At 33.8% G+C, this 24338-nt stretch overlaps 1 protein-coding gene across 1 annotated transcript in view; it reads left to right on the top strand.

Moving 5' to 3' along the window:
• Positions 1–24338, top strand: part of ITPR2 (inositol 1,4,5-trisphosphate receptor type 2) — a 503649-nt gene that overhangs the window by 473117 nt on the left and 6194 nt on the right. The gene's annotated exons all lie outside the window — the stretch shown is intronic.

Here is a 24338-nt window from a genome sequence, read left to right as displayed (position 1 = left end):
GCAGCTTTCAACAGCATTCAATTCAGTTAGAAAAATGTAACTTTAAAAAAAGACATAGTGATGACAGATATATAATGAGATGACTCTATATTTGGGGCCAGAAGATTACATCAAGTTGAGAGAACTTTTTCTTCTTAGCACTGAAATACCTGGACCCATCAATGATAACAAAAAAAAAATTAAAGTATAAGAAAAAGTATGAAACAATCTAAAAGTAAAAATTGATAGTTAATGGATATGTCTATGTGGACATGTGTATGGGACATTTGTCATAAAGGTGAAGAAACTAAGTTGTGCTATAATTCATTCAGCAATTTAAAAATTAATTTCCTATTTTGGGTGGGGGATATATCACAATTATTTCCTAACATGCCACTTTTCAGTCACATTGAACCCTTTTTTGTACCAAAGCAAGATAATTTATCAGAACCAACTCAGGAAGTAGTCATGTGTGATTGCATATGCAACATTCCTAATAGTCTTCCACTTTTCTACCCAGAAGGATATATATTTCATCTTCTATTCTTAGGGACCAACATTATTCATTGGAATAAATCTGATGAACAATTATTCACTAAACACATAATACATCCATCATGGTAATAATATATTCTGTGAGTAATACAAAGAAGACTAAAAAAAAAGCTGCTCTCAAGATGGATATTCACATGGAAGGATAATAATAAAAGGATTAAACACTAAAATTTGGATGGACATAGATCAATCAATCAATAAAGATTCAGCAAATGCTAACTTTGCGCCAAGCACAAGGTTATGCACTAGGATTACAAAAAGAAGCAAAAGAAAGTGCTTGTCCTCAAGAAACTTAAATTTAATGAGGGGAGACAACATACAAATAAATATATACAGGGCAGATCATATACAGAATGTAAAGAGATGGTTCATATAGCATTTCTGGGAATGGGGAGATGAATATTCTTAGAAAATTTGGAAAAGGAAACTCCTTTTACTACTTTCATATCATATTTCCCTCACTCCTTAATCTCTTCCAATCTGACTTCTTTTCCTATCATTCTGACAAAACTATTCTTCAAGTAACTTTTTACTGTCAAATGGTCTTTTTTAAAATTCCTCATGCTCTTTGACCTTTCCTTAGCAATTCATTTATACTTGATCCATAATTTTCATAATACTGATCTTTTCTGATTCTTTCCCCCACATTCTGACTCTTCCCTCATTGATCCCTCTTCATTCTTCCAGCTCCTTTGATAATTGGATTTGGGACCAGAATGCTAATATTTTTGTGGTTTACTTGGCACCCCAACTCTCACCTGTGGCTCTAAGAAACTCTAGCATGTACAGCAGCCCCACCCTGGTAAACCATATCAGCAGATGGGCTAAACTAGGTTGAGGTTGACTGATGAACCCCAAACCTATCGCTGTTAAGGGTTGTTGATCCCAAGCAAGTGAAGACTTCCCTCTGTGAAATGGGCAGATGAGAACTTTATGTTCCAGTGATCATGAAGGCAGATGGAGCAAGCATTGTGGATTACTTAGAGTTTAGCAATCAGCAAAGACACCATAGTCATTCACTGCATCTCAGACCATCTCCAGTCATCTTGACTTTTCTTTTGCCATTGGGTTTTGATGACACAGGAAGAGAAAGTGAGGCTGATGATTTTGTGCAACTTTTTTTCACTTAAATCCAATTCACCCATAAGTCAAGATTTCACCCTTTGATGCATTGGTCCTCTGCAAAACAAAAGACAAACAACAAGTATGTTCTCAGTCTTCTTTTCTTTTTCTATATTCTCTTCCTTAGTGAACTCTAATGTTATTTACAAAACATTCTATATGTTATCATTCTGTCGCTAGCACCTCCTTTTCACCTGGAATATTTTAATAACCTTATAATTAGCTTCCCTGAATCTAGATGTTTTCCTTTCCAAAATGTTCTTCACACTATAACCAAAATAATTTCCCTATTGTGTCCATCTGATTATTGTAATCCTACTCTATTTTCTACAGTTCTTTATTCAGCAATTACATAAAGAGAGCATGGTTGCAATCTATGACATAAATCTGAGGAATTTAAAGGAGGCACATTTTTTATCTATATACATTTGCATGGCCTGAATGTACTTATATCTTAGTCACATGAAGACTCAATTGATTTTTCCCTAATACCACTTAGACAAAAATCCCTTCAGCCCTAAATTTCTCATCACACTTTACTAAATTTTGGATAATTGTATCCATTTTTCACAATTCAAATTTTATTAAAGTTATTTGTATATATCAACTCTTTCTAGACCATAAGTCAATTAGTGTAAAAGATGCCATCATTTTTCATCTTGTTATACCTTAACATTAGCTAGCATAGTATCTTTGCACGTAATACATTTTTTTTTAACAAATTAAGTTGATTTCAGATTGAAATGCATGTAGACTATGTTTGGTAGACTATGAAAATAGCCTCTTGCCTGAAGTAGAGCCTAGAGTTCTAAAAGAAAATGTTAAGACTTGCAGATTGGAATTAAACTTGTAGAAGGCCAGTTATGGAGCTTGAGCTTCTCCTATAGGGAGTTAGGAGAGGAAAAGTTTTTGATTTTGATACTTAGTAGGAATGATGCTTCAGGAGTATTAATCTAGAAATGTACAAAATATGGTAAGGTGAGGAGAAATCTGATTTAAGGAGATCAAATAGAAAATTATGATAAAAATCCACATAATAAGGATCTGGACCATGGTTGTGGCAGTGGAAATGGAAAAAAGAGATAGATGTAAGAAACATTTAAAAAAATTTGTGACAATGGTTTGAGAAGGAGAAGAATAAGGCAAGCTGACTGAAATTTTGAGCATAAATTTAGAGGATAATTGGGGTATTATTTGCAAAAATAAGGGAGGTTTAATCAGGAGCCAGTTTAGGGACAAGGAAGATGAAAATTTTTGTTTTATCCATGTTTAGTTTAAAGTAATGGTGGGATATCGATGTAAATGGTTGCAAGTGATAGGAAAGGAGTTCAAGATTTGGTCAGAAGTTATCCACAAGACCCAATTCTACTTTTAAGGTAATTTCTGCTAGTAAAAATATAATGAAAGATCTTACCTGACTGGTTATGTGAATTATCATAGTGAGAAGGAAGAGATTAGTTGTTCTGTCTTTGAATTGGCTAGGTTGGCAGTGCCTAAAAAGGCTTTTTAAAAAATTACTTCAAAATACCTCACTTTTTTTAAGATCATCTTCAAGTGAGGCCACCTATTAGTAGGGACCAGTTGATTTGGTATTCTTCCTTTTGCAAAGAGTATGGGTTATAAGAATTAGAAGACAGGTTCTAGGCACAAATCTGTAAGTTACCTAATCAGGGTAATTGATTGAGCATGTATGGACCTATCATCTTATCTAATAAAATGAAGAAATTTAACTAAATGACAGTGTATGTTGATCTCTAAGTTCTTTTCAGTTATAAAAGTCTGTGGTTCCAGAGCTAGTTGATTTCTAGATCTCTTCCAGCTTAAAAATTTTATGATTCTATGATAAGTTCTGACCCCAGAGTCACCAAAAGAGCATGACATAGTGGAAAGAGCACTGGTCTAAGAATCATGACTCTGGGGTTCAGTTTCTGGTTCACCACTCATTATATGTACTTTAGAAAATTAGTGAATCTCTCTGAATGAAACTTTGTGCTAAATGCTCTCTAAGCTCCTTCATAGATCAAATATTAATGTATATTTATAAGTCTTTTATGAAAATATACAAATATTCTTCTAATTTAAATGAAGATATTTACTGAGTATAGGTCTCTAAGCCTTAAACTTGTATACAATGCTTATGCAACCAAATTAAAATTTTTCAGATGGCAACCATTCACCATTGTAAGGGTTAATTATCTATCTCTGCTCTGTATAGGTAAGTGCAAATAACAAGAGAGAACAAGTTAGAATCAGAGCAAGGTTAACGGCCCCTGCCACTGGCTGCCTTTTTATCCTTATTTTTAGACATAAATACTACCTGATCACTATCACATATTACTTTATATTGCCAATGAAAGAAATTTTATGTTCAAAACTATAACTAGGTATTTTTGTACCTGAGACAAGGGTGAGAAAGGGGCCCTTACTTGGGAGATAGGAAAGGATGGCAAACAGAGATCCTGGTATACTGGCATGCCGGAGTATCAGAGGAATATCCTTTTTAATTTGTCAATTAACATTTATCAAGCAACTATTAAATGCCCAGAATAATGCTAAGTGCTGGGGATAAAAAGAAAGATAAAAGATAGTCCCTGCTCTAAAGGAGCTCACAATCTAATGAAGGAGACAACATACAAATAATAATGTATAAACAAGCTACATTCAAGATAAAAAATAAGTATTAAAACAGGGAAGGGACTGGAGTTAAAAGAAAATGAGAAAAGTTTCCTGTAGAAGGTAGAATTTTAGCTGTGACTTGTAGGAAGACATAGAAGCCAGGAGGTAGAGATGAGGAGGAGTAATACATCAAACATAGAGGGCAGCCAGGGAAAATGTCCAGATTCAGGATTTAGAGTGTATCTTGTTTGAGGAACAAGGAAACCAGAGTAAATGGCGAGGTGTAAAGTATGAGAAGTCTAGAAAGGACAGGATGGCCCATTTTTTAATGGCTTTGAATATCTAACAGGATTTTATATTTGATCTTGGGGAGGAGTGACATGGTCAGACTTGTGCATTAGAAACATCATATGACAGCTAAGGGGAGGGTGGATTATAGTTAGAAGACACTTGTACTAGGCTAACCAATCAATGTTATTGCAGTATTCCAGGTAGGAGATGACAAAGGCCTGCATCAGTAGTTAGTAGTGGAGAGGAAGAGGTAATATGCTAGAGATATTATGAAGACAAAATAGACAGGTCTTGACAATGTAATGAATATTAGAAGTGAGAGAAAAAACAGTGACAATATGTGGACTAAGCCTTGGGGACTGAGAGGATGATGATAGTTTTAATGGTAATAGAGAAGTTGGAAGGGGAAAATAATTAGTTTAGCTGGAGGGAGTAGAGATTCATCCTTAGAAGTTCCCATTTCTAATTTATTCTCTCTCTTACTCCTGCCTCTTTATGTTAATTATTTTGGGAACGAGATCTTTTTGCTTCTAATATTCATAATCTTGATCTTACCCTAGTCTCAGCCTCCCATTAACCTTTGCTTAGAGAACAGAGTGACAACCCCATTCTCCTTTATGCATGTACCTAGTTCATTGTGTTTGAGGTTTAAAGATTAAGGTGTGTTAATCAACCCAGTTCTCACAATCCTGACTCCCATTTGGGCATAATGGGATAGCTAGGATGGTGGAGCTAAAGGTACAGGAGGAGAAAATGCTTGATTCTAGCTTCCTCAAAGTGCATTATTCAGAAAAGCAAAGAGTGTTGGGTGTCTCAAACGCGACCCTTTTTTTACTGTTCCCTACATGGTTAGCTAACTTCTCCCATAATAACCACTGTGCCAATTTGGCTCCCATTAGATTCATCTGTACCTGGGACTTTGATCTCTGTTATGGCTCTATTTTGGCCTAATAAAAATGAAGTAGGAGCAATAGTAGAAACATTTAAGAACAGGTCAGAATGCAAGTCCTGATTTAATTAATATGCAAGTGAAATAAAATAAATAGAGTAAGCCTTTCCATGGCTCTTAATTTTACTTTTTACAACTACTCTAAATATTTCTGTGTGAAGTAGAAAATCCAAATATCCATTAGACCCAATTTAAATCAGCTGACAGATTTCTTTTCATCTTATTTAATGACTCCATTTATTTTTCCTATCTGCAATATGAGATTTTGTCGGATTTTTATATTTGATTGCACAGCTCGTTAATGAAATCTTATCTTTACCCATCTTTGCCTTTATGTGTCTTTCTCTGTCGTTCATCAGACATACATATATATGTGTGTGTGTGTGTGTGTGTGTGTGTGTGTGTGTATAAGTGCATATTTATATAACATTTAATAGAAACTGAAATTATGTATTCTTTATATTTTTTAATAAAGGAAAAGACAGAATGTATAGAAATCAGATTAACTGTGGAAAAAGACATCAATCAAGTTGGTAAATTATATCTATGGGACAAAGTGCAAAATGTTGTTTTATACAGTATTTATTGAACAGATTTGTTGAGAGGATGGTTAATAATGCCATATGGAAAAGTTGGAACCATTTTGTTCAATTTAAATGACATTGATGTATTTTTTACCATGAAATCTTGCCATATTTCCAACAACAATCTTTGATATAGTACTTTACACAATTTCCTCAAAGGGCTTTTGGAGATAAAAACAGATATCAAAAATTGTAAATTGGATGCATCCAATTTATATACAATAGAAAACTCTATATTGTCAGAATTCAATAGATTGAGAATTGCATTAGAGTTGTATAACTTGGAGAATTTGGAAACAGAAAATTTCCAAAGGTAACAGCTCTCACTGTATTTAATCAACTACAGTTCAGTAGCAACTATTTGAATTTATATATGATTAAGTAATCATCTTTGGCTATTCTCTTTTCTTGCTCAAGGATATACAGGATTCATAATTCTGGGTTAATAAAGTCAGACAATTTGTTTTCTCTAGAATATTTTCCCACTCTTTGAAAATCAGTAACTTCACCTATTCATAGAAATGACAGACAATACCAAGATGGAATTGTTTTAATTCTTTACATTCAGGATAACCAGTATAGACAACCTTTGTAGAAGAAAATGCTAACTGTGTTTTCTACTTTGAAACAAATGTTTCATCAAAATATACTCTCCATAGTTGTCCAAATGAGAAACATAAAAGGAATAATTTATTTTCTGTGCTCTTAAACTTCTATGACATTGGAAATCTTTTTGAACAAAATTGGACTATGTCAGTAGTAAGACTTGTGCTTTTAGGAGTAGAAAAGAACTGGAAACAAATTAAATGCTCATAAATTGGGGAATGACTAAATATAGTGTGAGATAAAAATGAATGCAATATTACTGCGCTGTAAGAAACCATGAATATGAGAAATGCAGAGAAACATGGAAAGACACATGAAAAGATGCAAAGTGAAATAAGCAGAAATAAAAACAATAAATGCAATAATGATAACAATGTTAATAGAAAGAACAAAACAATTAAAAATTAAATTATGTAAAATTATGATGATTAAATTTAGTCTCAAAGAAGAGAAGTGAGATGACCTTCCCTCTGCTTATTTGCAGAGGTATGAACCCATTGATATGGGATACATCATATAACAGAATCTTTTGTTAATTTTGTAGAACTTTTTATTTCTTCCTATATACTTTCTTAATAAGGGCTGGTTCTCTGAAAAGACTGGCAAAAATATAGTGGAAGATGTAAATGGTATAAAGGTTTAAAGGTTTGCTTTAAAAAGATACTGAAGTCACTTTTGAGACTTAATTGGCCCAGAGGCTAAGGCTTAAACTATTAATATAGTAACTTGGTAGTATAGATTAATTTTTTGAAAGTTAGTTCACCAAGAGTTTGTGATTTTTCTCTCAAGTTTCTGACTGGCAAATCAGCCTGGCCTACAACATTGTGGGTTTTCCATTAACCATTCAAAATTCATATCTTCTCTCTCCTCATCCTGACTCTACTTTTCCATCTCAGTTTCTCAAGACAATCAGAAGTTGGGTCCCCATGAGAATACATGGAATGACTACTTTGTGGGTACTTTGGGAGGTAACAAGCCTACTAAAAGGCAGAGGCCACAAACCACTTCCAGAAGAATAGATGTACTATATATATATACTTATCTCAGGGGTATAGGCCTGTCCTAAACAGGAATGGCTAAGAAAAAGCCAATGTGAGATTAAGTGGAATTAGCTGAGAAAATAGATTGCTAAATATGAATCTGAAGAACAGAAAGAGAGATGAAAAAATGTAGTGAAAAAAGTAGTGAAGTGACTTCCTGCTCAACCTTGGTTAGAAGTAAGGATTGGTATGTATGTCAAAATCTTCTAATCTAAAAACAATGCAATCTGGAGTCAAACAATAGGATGCAATTCATCCCTGTAAGTCTTAGTTTTCACACACACACACACACACACACACACACACACACACACACACGTCATGAAGGAATTGGGAAAGATGATCTATAAATTCTGTTTTCACTTCTAATGTATGAATATTTATAGAATCATGATCACAGATCCAGAAGGGATCTTAGAATCATAAATATCTGAGGCAAAATTTGAAATTAGATCTTCTTGACTTGAAACAATTCAAAATGTCCAAAGTGGAACTCATCTTTCTGTCTAAACTCTACCCCTTCCAAACTTCCCTATTGCTGTCACCTAATCTCAGGTGACTGCCAGTCATTTAGATTTACAAAGTAGGTGTCATTCTCAATCCTCATTCCCTCACATCCCAATATCCTATGGATTCCACCTTTGTAACTAGCATCTCTTGCATTTATCTCATTTACTCCACTGATGTTACCACAGCCATGGCACAACCACGAGGCCCTTGTAACCTCATTCCTACACTATTGCCATAGCTTGCTGCTTTGGCCATCTAAGGACATTATGTACTGTAGGTAGAAAGAGCAGTGCTCCTGATTAAAGATATTTAGTCTTTTCATTCTTTGTAGCACTAAAGAGCTATTAAAGCAGTAGACTTGCTAGCTTCATAGATGGTATGGGAATAGAATGAATAAGGACTTTCCATTGAAACAATGAATAAAAAGCAAAATCTGGTATATGTCCATGTTTTATATGGAATAAAGATAGGAGAAATCACTTCAACCATTTTGATCTCTGATTATTACTAATGAAAAGTATAAACATGGGATAAAATAAAAGCATTGAATTTATGCCAAAATGTATTTAGATTAGCAGATGAATTGGAGAGAATGATAGCTTTAGTGAAAGATTATTTTTTGCAGTGTTTTTATAATTATATGTGATATAATTAGCCCTTAAGCTTGTTAAAATATATAATTATCAAACAGTGACTTTAAAAATTAGAAACAGTAAAGTGGCAGTAATATTTAAATATATCTGTTATTCCATTGACATGGGTATTCTAATCACATAGTCAAAGATCAAAATCTATCCAAGAATTCTGCAAATTCTATATTGGTATAATCATCTTTGAAGCCATTTTAGTGTGGAAGAAATCAGAATTGGAGCAATGTATAGAATTTGTAAAGAGACCAAATGGACATGATGTCAGGAAAAACTTCTTAACTACATAACAATATAATGCTCTGACTTGGAGGTCTTGGGTTCTTCCTTAATGGAAATCTTTAAGCAAAGGCTGATTGACCACTCATCATTTATCTCATGGGGGAATCTTATCCAAGTGTGAGAAGGCTAGATTCTTTTAATTCTAAGATTTTATGACATATCTTCCTGATTTATGGCTCACCTGTTGGTTATGTTATTGAAAATACACTCTAAAGGTATTATCAAAAAAAGGAAAGAAAATCTTCTTCTAGGAGCCAAGATGGCAGGATAAGCAGTGACTTGCTATAACTCCCCCATGTTTACCAACCATAGAATAGTGCTCCAAGACAGGTGCTGGAATAGTGGAACCAACAAGGAGATGGACTAAAATAGTCTTTTAGCCCAGGAAATATGGAAGATCAACAGGAGAGGTCTGTCTGGTCTGAGGTAAAGGATGAGGAGAGAGGGGGCAGTCCAGGATAAGAAGTTTCCTAGTGTGCTTGGAAGCAAACTCCTCTTCAGCAAATCAGCAGGAAATTCTGCACACCAGGATGATAGAACAGGCAAATACCAACAGCAGTGCCTTAGCATAGCCAAGGGAGTTGGGCAGACTCCAACTCCAAGAATCACCATGTGCTTCAATGTAGCCCTGTGCAAAAAGGCATTCTCCACAGGTCAAACTATCATGTGCTTCAGCACAGCTCCGGGCACACAGGCAACCTCCAGTGTCCAGACTACCACCTGCTTCAGTATACTCCTGGGGAAACACAGAACTATGCCAACTGGACCTCCGCACATGCCAGATACCCCACTAAGACTCCAGCTCATCACTGGCAAGCTGCCAGATCCCTAGAGTGCCAGCCACCCTCAACTCCGTCTCCTCAATATTACACCAGACAGGAGGGTCCCCTGTGTGCATTAGGGCAACATAAGTCTAGCACCAGGTAAAGAACCAGGGTCTGCAGTCATTGGCACAAGACGCCTGAGACTGTACTCCTTCCATCTAGGAAAAGAGCTTAAATTTAAATTTAAAAGAAAGGGAAAAAGTCAAAAAAGTTGCGCAAAGATCAACAACAAAAGAATCTTATCATAAAATTTATTAGGATGATGGGGAAGGCCAAGACACATACTCAGAAGAGGGCAACAATGTCGAAATACCTATGGGCAAAATCCCAAAGAAAAGTGGAAAGTGGTCTCAGGCCCAGCAAGAATTCATGGAAGACCTCAAAAAGGAGTTTAAATATTGAGTAAGAGAGGTAAAAGAAAAAATTGGGAAAAGAAATGAGAAGAATGCAAGAGAATTATGAAAAAAAAAGAATCAACAGCTAAGAAAACATCTTAAATAGTAAAATTGGCCAAATGGAAAAGAATAAAAATCCACTGAAGAAAACAACTCCTTAAAGAGTACAATTGGCCAAATGGAAAATAAAGTACAAAAGCTAGAACTGGGCAAATGGAAGCTGAGTTCGTAAGACATCAAGAATTAATTGAACAAATTGAAAAAAAGAGAAAAAAATGGAAGAAAGGTAAAATACTTTATAAAAAAAAAACAACTTAACTATATAAACAGGTATAAACAATATCAGAATCATTGGACTGAAAGCCATAAACAAAAGGAGGACCTGACCAGCTTCTTTGAAGAAATTATTAAGGAAAACTCTCTTGACATGCTGAAACCAGAGGGCAAAATAAGCATTCAAAGAATCCACTGATCATCTCAGGAAAGACATTCCCAAATTTAAACTCCAAGGAACATTATAGCCAAATTTTAGAACGACCAGGCGTGAAAAACATGCATCAAGTAGACAGAAGAACACAATTCACTTTATATCCACTTCAGTGGATATCAAGGAGTACTGTGCAACTGCAACATTAAAAGATCAGAGTTCTAGTTATTCTAGAAGACAAATGCTAGGAATACAATCAAGATTAATTTACCTGGCAAAATTAAGCATGATACATCAACAGAAAAAAATTGTTTTTCAATGACATAGAAGGAATTCAAGATTTTAAAAGAAGAAGACTAGAGTTAAACCAAAAATCTGATCTATAATATCAAGACCCAAGCAAGCATCAACTGGTAACATGGAGGGGATATGGATATAAAGTGAATTTGAGGGAATTACATTAAAATTAAGGGATAAGAAAAAGGAGTACACTAGATGCAGAAGGATAATAGAGGTAGAATAGTGTAAATTATTTTACAAGAAGAAGAACAAAAGACCTATTATAGTGGAAAGGAAGATGCAAGGGTGGTTAATGAGCATCACTTGAATTTTCATCAGTATTGGCTCAAGAAAGAATAATGTGCACAATCGATTGAATATAGAAATATATCTTACATGAGAGGGAAGCAGAGAGAGGAAAGATTGGAATGGGGCCACTTATCAAATTGACTAATATGGCCAAAAAAAAAAAAAGTGATAAGTGTTGGAGAAGATGCTATCAAAACTGGGACACTAATGCAATGTTGGTAAAGTTGTGACCTAATCTAACCATTCTGGAGAATAATCTGGAACTATGTTCAAAGGAGTATGAAACCTTTGTTACCCTTTGGGTCAGAAAGCTACTGCTAGGGCTGTATCCCAAAGAGATCATAAAAAAAGGGAAAAGATCTACACACAATAAATATTTATATCTTTTCATGGAGGCAAAATATTGGAAAATGAAGGAATGCCCATTAATTGGGGAATGGCTAAACAAGCTGTGGTATATGAATGAAGCAGAATACTATTGTGCAATAAGGAATAATGAACAGACAGATTTCAGAAAAATCTGGAAAGACTTGTATGAACTGATGCAAAGTGAAATGAGCAGAATCAGAAAAACATTGTATGTCAGCAATATTGTGTGATGATCAATTATTAATGACATAGCTCTTCACGGCAACACAGTGATTCAAGACAAGTACAAAAGACTCATGAAGGAAAATGCTATCCATATCCAGATAAAGAACTGATGGATTCTGGATACATATTGAAGCTTTTTTTTTCCCCTCGATTCTTTCTTGTGAATTTTTTTTCTTTTTATATGTTTCCTTTCACAATTGAGACTAATATGGAAATATATTTTACATGATAGCACATGTATAAACTATATCAAACTGCCTACCATTTTTGGAAGAAGGGAGGGTAGGGAAGAAGGGAGAAAAAATTTGAAACTCAAAATCTTGTAAAATGGGTGGTAAAATTTTTGTTGATGTAACTGTGAAAAATAAAATATTATTAAAAAACAGAAAAAGAGTTTTCCAAAAATTTTCATGGAAAAAAATGTTTAAATGCAAAATTGGAAGCATTTTAAATAGCAATAGAGTAATGCTAATTAAATGGAGCAGAATATTCACAATGAGTATTTTAGAGATAAAACCCAATGGAAAAGTGAATGTTCTTGTTACTAACTCACAAAAGAGATTTAAATTAAAATCTTGTACCTAAAGAAAGACAGATTCAATTGACAAACGATTCTACTTTGACAGTGAAGAGGTTGAAAGACATGAAATCATTATATTGCAAGCTGTTTTGATAGAAAATAAGAAACTATGACTTGAAGCAATAAATGGAAAGGAACCAATTTATTCTCTGCCTTCCATTATTAGCAAGAAGTGAAGTTAGATTCAACTTTGTGAGGAAATACATTCAAGCCTTAAAATCTAGAGGTATCACCATTTTAGGACTCTACCAACAGGACTTATGAACTTCAAGGTCCAGAAGCTCATAAACACGTTTTCTCTCGTCTCCTTTTGATATTAATATTAAACTGTGGGATATGAAAACAATAACAAGTAGACTAAAAAAACTACTGATGATTTACAAGTTGTATAAGAATTTTATTGTTAAATTTGATGAAAACTACAGGATGGAGACCATGCATTTGTGCACAAATTACTAAGAACCCCCTCCTCCCCCAAATATGTTGGATATCTTAATAAACATTTAGTCAAGTAAAAAATGTTATTTTGATATTATAGAATATAATAACTTATTATATTCTATAATATATAATAGAATAAAATATTGTAATGCAATTTAGACAGTATGAAATTATATAATGCTATTTAGTAAATATAAGAAATACAAATAGAGAAATAAAAATAGAAATCACACAGAGAAAAAAAGCAGAAGCAAAAGAATAGAGTGTATAATAACTATTAAAAAGTAAGAAGGGAAAGTGAATGAGAATGAACAAAAATTTCATTAGGGGGAATACAAAATTTGTCATAATGCTTTATGCATTAAAGTGAATTTAAATATAAATGGCTGCTACCTTGAGCTTAGTTGATTGTACTGATATTCATGTTGATTTTTTAATAATACGTTAATTAATGAGGGGCTATTTAAAAGGGGATTATTGAATGCAATTCTGTTTTTATACTTATTAAGGACTCTTATATGATATTAATATATGCAAGAGAGACACTTTCTGGGAAGCCTTTAAGGCTTCATTGTGTTCTAACAAGTAAAGTGGTATTTTGTAATTAACAGTCATATTTGAAAATACAGATTGCTGTCTTCACTTTGAATCCATAAAACTCATAACTCCAATACATTTTAAATGTATTCTAGAGAAAGCATTTTGATAAACTTTGAGATGGTTATTAATTACCTAAATACTTCAAAATATCTGTGATTCCATTTCTGTGAACTTTTCCTTTCTGACACACACTATATACTTCCATGTGACTTAGAGGATAGTTCTTCGTATTACTGTGTTCAAATATCTTCCTCTCATGTCCAACTCTAGTGACGAGTGTTTCCACACTTAGCTAGGCTAGTACTTGGACTACACATATTCAGCTTGTCCCAAATTCCTACTCAGTACCTTTCTCTAACATGGGAAGATCTGCCATAGCCTTTGAGAATCCAGATAACCATCATGAGGGAATTGAATGGAACTTTAATGAAGTCAGCAAAATATAGAACTATATTTATGTCAAAGTTATATACCTAAAATGCTATGTAAAAATATAATTTCAGTAATATTATTTAAAATCTGGAGTAATTAATATGGAAAGATGGTATAGCATAATGAGAGGAGGCTTAAAGATCAGGAAGACCTGGGTTAAAGATCTGCCTCTGCTGACTTTTAACTTTTTAGTGCCATAGTCAACTCTTTAAAACTCTATAATTTTCAGGGCAGATGCTGATAATGCATTGTTTGAAGCACTTTCCTCACAGTAGAATTCCCTACACTGATAAAATCAGAGGTCCACCCCTCCACCCAATGATATGATATGGTAGTTCTTTGTAAAGTGAGCAATCATCTGCCAATTTATCTTTTATTCAAAAAAGACATTTTTATATAACAGTTTCATTTAAAGGTACTCGTATCTTACTAGAAAATTTCAATTCATTTGTTTTACCTCAAATACTTATTGATCATTTAACATTCTAAAACAACATAAACAATAAAAGCAAATGTGCAGCTATGACTCCAAATTACTTCCATCTTCCTGCAAGTATCAGAAAATTTTTCTGAGTACAAGAAGGCGTGTGGGGAACAAATTCTGAGCATCAGAGATCACAGGAAATTATGTTAAATCTTATGAGCAATATAAAATATGACAAGGGATATAAATCAGTATCATATCCTTCAAATAATGTCAAATGGATGCTATTATCATTCTGGTGGCTAATATAACTTCAAATCCCATTCTCAATTTAAAGGGCTCCCTTTAATGTGAGAGTATCAGTGACAATAAAAATACTAAAAGTGTTGCAATTCCAAATAAGCATTAAAATTTGGGGTGAGCCAGCAAAATGTCTGATAAAAAGCATTTATTACTCTCACACAAAGAAGCAATCAAGGCATCTGCTAGACTCTTCATTGCAGGAGTCAGAAAGGAATATATTAATATTGCCTGGATGAAATTTACAGGATATAGCAAACCATTATTGAAGAACAAATGATAAGTCTGGGTTAGAAGGAACCTTAGAAATCTTGGCCACCAACACCAGCAACCCCATCAGTTTTCCATTCCTAGCAATGAATTTTAAATCAAAATAAATCCTGTTTATTAGGCATTAAAAAAAGACTGGTCAGCTTTCAGTTAAACAGGCATACATTTAGCTGGCAATATGTGGTAAGCACAAAATGAGGCAGAGTGCAGAGTCCAGTTATAGTTTAATTTTCAAGCATAAAGTCATGGCCAACTCAAAAGTGATTCTCAACAAGTGTACAGTTATTTCACTACAATTCAAGGCAACTGTAGGGATTTTGACTTAGATAAAGCTAAAGGTCAATTTTAACTCAGTGGCTGCAAGCCATAATATTGCAAGAGCTTAACTATTTTGGTTGTGCTATTCAGTGGAAGGGTGAGACCTTTAGGCAACAGAGCAGGATCAAATATATAGAAGTTCTCTTTGATTTTTGCTGTTATTCATATATCTAGCCTTATTTTTTCCCTCTGAACTTCAGATTCATGACATCTATTGACTTGTAGCTCTTTTTAACTGGATGATCATGAAATTTCTCAAATTCAACATGTCTAGAACTGAACCAATCTTTACTTCCTCTTCTAGGCTTTCTTATTTCTGTTGAAGAAATTTCTTCTATTCTTAACGTTCTTACTCAACTCCTTGACTCCTCAGTTACCAAATCTTGCCATTACTACCTCTATAACATCTCTCACATCCAATTCTTTTCTTTTCCATTCACAAAGCTAACACATTCGTTCAATCCCTTATCATTTCTCATTTGACTTATTGGAACAATTTCCTAATTGATCTGCCTCAAGTCTTACACCTTCAGTGAGAGATTCACCTTTTACATAAAAGTCTTCATGATTGTTCCAACTGCTAGTGTCCTTCCCAAACCACTTTGTATTGAACTATTTTGTATATATTTTTATTTATTTATTTTATGTTTGTTTTGTGTATTTTTATGTATTATTTGTTATCTTTACCATTAGAATATAAAATCCTTGCAGGTAGGGATTCTTTGTATTTGTGTCCCCAGTGTATGGCACAGTTCCTGGTCCTTAGAAATCATTTAATAAGTAACTCTTTTAGAAAATGGAAAGGCCATATAGAATCCCTTGGTTTGAATTTATCTGTGGCATTATGTGCCTTTAAAAGTGTCAACATGCTGATTAATAGAAACATTTTTATTTTTGGTTCTAAAGGACCAGAAAATTAGTGGTTGTCAAAAAGTGGGACAAATATCCTTAGGAATCATCTGGCTGATCTGAGGAGAAAGATGTTGAGTTCTCTTTTGGACTTGTTGACTTTGAGACACCTCCAGAACATTTAGTTCAATATTTATCCAAAAAGACAGTGGTACCTAGCATTAAAGTATGATGAAAGGCTGCTGGATTTAGAAGAACTAGATTTGAATCTCAGCTGTGACAGTTGGTTGGATGAACATTAGCTGACCTCCTTGATGAAACTTACTAGCCCAGTGCCTTTTAGATAGAAAATACACCATAAATCTTATCTCCTTGTATGCATAGAATGGATTTATTCATACTATTGCCTATGTTTAAGTACTATGGGCCATACAAAATAGTATACCAAAATCTTAGCCTCTAAGGAATTTACAATCTTGTTAGAAAGACAACTGGGAAAGAATATTTATGTAAAATGTTAAATAGCAACATAATAATTAAATAGAAATAAATAAAAAACATTTTAAAGTATTTTTTTTATTTAATAGTCTTTTATTTACAGGTTATATGTATGGGTAACTTTACAGCATTGACAACTGCCAAACCTCTTGTTCCAATTTTTCCCCTCCTTCCTTCCCCCATCCCCTCCCCCAGATGGCAGGATGACCAGTAGATGTTAAATATATTAAAATATACACTTTAAAGTATTAACTATGTGCCAATCACTGTATTAAATGCTATGGATACAAAGAAAGGCAAAGAATAGCACCCATCCATTCAACAGGCTCATATTATAATAAGGATATAACATAATACATATAAATGTGTGTGTACATATATGTATATATGTGTGTATATATGTGTAAACTGTGTACATAGAGATATATCACATAGATGTAGAATGTTCTAAAAGGGGAAGGTGCAGGCATCAGAAGTAGATATAAGGGGGAACTTTTCAATTGTGGGGGATAGTCAATGCAAAGGCACAGAGTTGGGAAATCATTTTCCCCAATAATTTCATTATTTTCCAATGGTGTAGTCAGTAAAGAACAGCAAGGAAATCCATATAGAAGACTGAAAAGATAGGAAACAGCCATCTTGTGATGACCTTTGAATGTCAAATAGAAAACTTTATAGTTGACTCTCACAATAATAAGGAGCTACAAAATCTCATTATGGTTAGACATGCATTTTAGAAAAACTGTTTTGAAAGTCACTGAAGAAGAAAAAAGACATGAGGCAGAGAGACCAATAAGAAAGCTATTGCAGTAGTCCAGCTGATGAAATACTAATAAAAAATAGTGACTATGAATAAAAAGAGAGGAACATATAGGAAATGGTAAAAATGACAAGATTAAACAATAGATTGATAATGGTGGAAATGAATGGGAATAAGGAATTAAAGATGACATTGACTTTAAGTCTGTATGACTGGGAAGATGGTGATAATAGGGAAGTTCAGAAGAGAGGAGGGTTTGAGAAGAAAAATGAATTCTCTTTTGAACATGTTGAGTTTAAGAAGCCTATGGATATTCAATTCAAAATGTCCAGGAGGCAGTCAATGATCCAGGACTAGAATTTGTTAAAGAGTAAAATTGTCATAAGCTACTTCATATGTAAGAAAGTTCTTTTTAAACAATCTGGGATTTCCTGAGTTAATATTCCCTCCAATGGTACAATTTATGACCCTCTATGATTTATTAGGTGATCTTTGAGAGTACTATAGCTAAAAAATATTTAACTTTCTGAGGCCAACCTGGTAATGAATCCCTTAAAATTTAGCAGGACTTACCCTTGTAGAACAGATTATATGAATCCAATAGTGAATCAATATTAATAATAGTTAATGTTTTAACACTTATGTGCTAAGCACTTTACAATAATTAGCTTATCTGATCTACATAATATTTCTGGAAGATAGATTCTATTATAACATCCATTTTATAGAGGAGGAAACTGGCAAAGATTTGCTTAGGATACCCCAGTTAGTGTCGATTTGAATTTGTTTTCTGACTTCAGGTTAGTGCTCTATCCATTGCATCATCCAGCTGCCTCATATAAAGATTTGCAACTTGGTAAGATTCATCAGAGTTTGTGCTTCATTGGTAGAGTTTTATGAATAGAGGGTCATGCCCAAGTCACAGATGGAATAAAATTTAACTGGTGAAATACTTTAGTGGAGATGAAAACACCAAGCAGCTTTTTCTGTCTACCAGTGACAGCACTCCATAGAGTTCTATCTGAAAAGCTCTACCTTGGGTCTGCAGTTTTATCATTAAGGATTGTTTCCATTTCTATGATGAATAAAAAATTCTTAGATTTTAATGGCTTGCCATAAAAATGAAAAGTGAAACATTATTGAGTGATGTAAGGATGAGTCTATAAGTGAAAACAAATTTTGTATCTCAGCAGTTCTTTCCACACTGTATACATATAAAGACTGGTTTGTGGCTATAATTGCTATTTGCAGAGCCCAGTGATGTTTGTAGTTCAGTCTTTTCAATTTGTGATTATCTAGAAATATTCTTTTCTGAGAGAGCCTCTGTCATTCTGTCCACTGTAGTATTAAACAGCAGTTCAAAGCTGTCTTATCAGTTGAAATTTCAGTGTCTCTAAAAGTTCCTCCAGCTCCCTCTTGAAGTTGCCCCATTTCCAGTCTTGGTATTGCAGCTGCTTGGGTTTCTGCCTTCCAGAGTTATGTTTCACCAATGTAGCTGCTAGGGTTACTTTGTTCCAAGAACACATCACCATTAATCCTTATCTTGACAACTGTTCAGGACAGTTCATAGGGTTACACTGATGAAATGGTTTTAAAAGTTGGAAGGCTTTCCTGCTGTGAACTTTAAATAGTAATTTTGGTATACTTCTCATATATATGTTGTACTTTTATTGTAGTTATTTGTATGCTTGTTTTATCTGATTTCTAAATAATAAACTCTTGAGATTGCATGTATTTTTGTTCTTTCCCTACCCCCAGCATCTAACATAGTGTTTTCTGTACATAATGCGTATATTATATATATATATATATTATTCATTTAATTGAATGTAACAATAAAAAGTTCAACTTTTACAACCTTTAGAAAGTTAGTAAACTACTTTGCAGTGGATATGCAAAGCCAGTCAGGCTTTTGCGTGTCTTCCTGAACTCAAGCTTTTAAACTTCAGTGATCCATACAGCAGCTACTTGATAATTATTTTGAGGATTTTTGAAGCTATTCATAACATATTTAGTCAAATTTCCCAGAAGATTTAGTGTTAGGAATTCACTGGTAACCTAATAGAGTAGTGTCTTTGTAGTAGTAAGAAAACCAAGGATTTAGCAAGGGAAAGTCATGAGCAAATGGAGATAGCAGTTATTAATAATGTTTGAGAGATTTCTGTAACAAGGCATTGTGGTAACATTTTCATAGGATCACAAAACTTCCGATGAAGCTGGAAGTCCACCATCTTCTAAGGTATCCTTTCTTTTAAGAAATTTGTACTTATAGTCAACTGAAATTTGCCTCTCTACAACAACAAGAAGAAAAATCCCCCTTTCTGGTGACAAATACTTGAAGACAGCTATTTTGTTCCCTTCCCCCCAAGTCATATGCTTATTGAGTCCCCAAAAGATAACATTGCAATGATTCAATCATAGATGATACATTTTGCTACCATTCTGGGGATTTTCCAGTCCAGCTTTGTGAAGAATATTATTTTTTTATACCTGCATTCTCACACTAGGTGATTTGGATGCCAGATTGAATGTTGATTATACCATTGATTAGAACAATATTTGAATGATATTAATTAAACTAATACTCAACACTTCATACAACTGCAGTCACCAAATATATAAATCACCATCTGCTTCTGAACAATGACTTAATCAATAAAATGTCACTATTTGGGTTATTCATGGAAGATAGCATGAATTGCTCAGCACAAATTTTGAGAAAGCTGCATAATCAAAAGTAGCTTAAGCAATGGAGAAGATAGTTGAAGTAAATGTTAGAAAATCATATGAGTTTTTTTAAAAAGAAAAAAACATTAATTGGTGGATTGACAACTAAAAGTATAAATTGTGTGATAATTGTAAGCTGTCCTTCACTGAGACATTACAGTTATTTTCAAGTTTTAGTGTTTATTAATCGTATTCATGTTTTTCTCTAATTAAAAATTGCATTCTTTTAAAAATAAATTCATAGTCTTTTAGTAAATTTTCCCAATTCTCTTCTGTACCACATAAATCAAACCTTACTCTGTAACCTTCAAAATAATTGAGTTCAATCAGCAACAGCAACAGTAGCACAACAAATGCAGTTACTAAATACAGGCTCTAATTCTGTCTTTAAATTCCAATCCTGGTCTTATGGTTACTAGCTACAAAGATATTGATTTCTCAGTCTAACATGGGCAGTATTTTAGTGTTTTTTCTCTACATAAATATCTGTAATTGCTATCAATTTTTTATTTTCCTTTGAGTTATGCATCTAGTGGCACATAGAGATGCATCCTAATTCCTAACTCCCTTCTTTATATTTGTATACAATGGAGACTTGTTATCATATATGATCTTGATATTAAAGTGTCAAGCCGGATTTGTGGAAAAGTCATTTTGGTTTGTAGTTTAGGATACATTTTTATCAAATTGTGGATGAGCTGAATCTGCACTGGGCAAAATTATTGCATATGATTAGATCACAAAATGGTTATTGCATTGTCATCTGAAGCATAGTGCAATTTGAATCACCAAAATTCCATTTTTAAGGCTGTTTGGGGCAGAGTTACCTGGAGATTTCCAAGGAGATGAGACTCTGGGGGTGGGAGAAGGGAGGAGAGGAACATACAAATACCTGTCAAAAACTTGAGCAGACCATTCTGTGTTAGGGCCAAAACAGAATACTAGAATTGTAAAGATGGAAGGGACCCCAGACATCATTTAATACAGATGTCATCCCAAAATAGAAATTCCCTCTACAGCATCCCTAATAAATGATCATTAAGTATCTGCTTGAACATAATACATCTAATGAGAATAGCAGAATTGTGTGATTAGATTATGTAAATTATATGACACATAACCTTTGACTCAGGCATGCCTTTCCCCATTATTTTTCATACTAGATATTCCCATTATTGACTGAACACATGTTCAGTATACTTAAATAAATGTAAAGAAAGAGCATAGTGTTTTAGAAGCTATGTTATACTGTAAAATTATACTGTTTGCCCCTGTAATTTTTATGTAAATTGCTTTCTAGATACAGCTTTCTTATTCTCTTTGTTTAGTTGTTTTCAGTTCTGTCTGACTCTTCATGATCCCACTGGGTATTTTCTTGCAAAAGATACTGAAGTGGTTTGCTATTTTTTTCTCTAACTTATTTTACTGAAGAGGAAACTGAGGCAAACAGAGTTAAATGATTTACTCAGGTTTGCACATCTTGTAAGTATCTGAGTCTGGATTTGAACTCATCAAGAGGAGTCTTCCTGACTCCAGGCCTGACATTATATCCACTGTGCCACCTAGTTGCAACCTCATCCTGCTCTTATGCAGTTGATGCTTTTCCTAATATCCCAATGAGCTAGTTACTTCTCTAAATTCTATCCTTCTAAGGTTATCTTGAATCTGCTTTATTTATATTTTGCAGAATTTCTCTGGTTGAAATATAAACTTTTTGAAAGCAATGACTGTTTTTCTTTTGTCTTTGAATCCCAGTTCTTATTACCTGATAGATACCTAATGGATTAAATACTGATATCACAGAATCATTAAGTGGTGAATTTTTTCCCTCAAATTTATCCAACTCTAGTTCTTAATCATATTCTCAGGACTTTGTAATTTCTATTGCTTTCCCTAAATTATATGTGTATATATAAAACAGGCAATAATATATATGAAAATCAATTAAGGTGCTAGTTCTAATAAAGTAATTTATTAAATTATAACAGATTTTTAATAAATCTAAAGTTGAGTAAATATAAAATGAAATCACAGAATTTCAAAGTTATCAAGGATCTCTCAAACTCACTTATTCCAACTAACATCTGAAAAATATTCCTTCCACAGCAGAGTAGTCATCTAACTTTTGCTCAGTGTGATGCACACTCTTTCCAAAGGCAGCCTATTCTGCTTTTGGAAAACTGTAATTGCTAGGAAACTTCTTATATGAAGCCTAAATTGTTCTCTCCGAGACTTCCCCATTGTTCTTGATTTTGCTTTCAAAGACCATATGAACCAAGTAAAATACCCTTTCCAATTCATTTTAATGTTTTAACTTAAATCTGGTAGTCTTTCTGTTATCCAGAACCAGTCAGTAACCATTTATTAAGCACAACAATATGCCAAGCTTTTACTAGGCAATAGATATATGCAGAGTTAAACAATTCCTTTTCTCAACGCTATCGGGGGAGACAAGTGGATATATAGATATTTACATAAAAGTACATCAGAAGTAACCAAGACTGCAGATAAAACAAACATGCACAATCCACAATCAAATAGAATGATGGAAATAAACTAAAATGGAAACCAGTTGCATTTTCATAAAAGAAAAGCAACTAGTTTTCATTTTCGTTTATTTTGATCATTCCAGTTGTATTATCAATTTTCTTTATAGTTCTATGGATTCAGCAAATTACAGACATATTCATAAACAAAACAGAAAATGTGCCATATAGTACTATTCCATCAACTATGCTAATAGGATCCATTAAAATGTTCATTATCAAATCTCACTTGAATCTTCTTCCTCCTCTTTCTCTTTCTCCTTTTCCTAATTGATTCCCTATCCTACTCAGCCCAGAAGCTTTTCCAAACCTTTTCTTTCCTCAAAAATCTCACAGTACCACATTATTTATTGACTGACTGGCTGACATTGTCACACCTTCTTAGATGAAGAACTTTCACATTTTGCAGAAAATGCTATTCACATGAACATTCTTTTCTATTCTTATTGTATTTCACAGTTCTTTGACACCATCCCTTCTATCTCTTCCTTTACTTCAATCTCTGACAGAGAGAATGCCATTCTCTTCAAGACCAAATCCCTTACATAATAGCCTACTGTCTTCCCCAGCAAATTGACTCATTATCACTTGCACTCTTTCTCTAATCCTCTAATTTTGTCTCCCTATTTTTTGCTTCCTTCTCTGCTGTCTATAAACATGTGCATGTCTTCCTATTCCTAAACCCCCTTACTAGATGCTATCCATCTGATCCCATCTTTCTCTACTAGTAACACCACTGTCCTAGTTAATTCCCCCTAATCTGAATTATTATAATGGCCTTAAGTTTCACTTTTCTCCAATCTTTTGTGTGGTTTCCAAAATAATCTTGCTAATGACCAAGTTTGACTATTCATTACCTGTTCAAAACCTTCAGTAGTTCCCTACTGCATAATAGATGAATGAAAATATGAATGAAATATAAATGCTGTGTGCTATGTACTCCTTTCATTGCAACAGCTTGTTGTTTTTCTAGCTTTTTTTTAATCTTTGTCCATGCATTGTTATAAATTTTCAAAATGGAATTTATGCAAGATTCTTCTCTCCCTGAGGAATGAGGAAAAGGAACTAAAAAAATCTTCAGTAAAATATGAGAAAGGAAGAGAAGTCATAGATTTAATTAGGAAAGTTATTATATGCCTTTGAACACTGTGCCTTAAACCTTTTACATCATGTTTCTTTCAGTGTTGTTAGCTTATTTCCTTTCTGACCTGTTCATTCCTTATTTTTTTAACCCAAAAGATGCTTTTCATCACTATACCCCACCAGTACTTATACCAGAGGAAAGCAGAGGGTGATACTTCTGTTTTCTCGAAGAACTCTGGTCAAAACTGATGGCAGCTTACTATTGTGTTACCAGGAGTCACCTGACAGTGGCTGCTGGAGATCCAACCCAGACCTGCAGAATGAATCTCCTTGTGTGAGAGGATGATACAAGGAGTCTCCAGCAGCCACTCCAGCAGCAGAGCAGGTGGCTCTGATATGCCAGTAACTTATTGTTTTACTCTTTTACATAGAATCCAGAAGATTAAAAAACTGAAGACTACAGACCACAGAATGAGCAGATCTGCAGTCAGTTCTGAAAGA

The sequence above is a fragment of the Sarcophilus harrisii genome, chromosome 5 (assembly GCF_902635505.1).
Source record: "Sarcophilus harrisii chromosome 5, mSarHar1.11, whole genome shotgun sequence".
In the NCBI taxonomy this organism is placed as follows: Eukaryota; Metazoa; Chordata; class Mammalia; order Dasyuromorphia; family Dasyuridae; genus Sarcophilus; species Sarcophilus harrisii.
The sequence above is the reverse complement of the archived record's forward strand: the minus strand, read 5'-3'. Positions and strand labels throughout refer to the sequence as shown.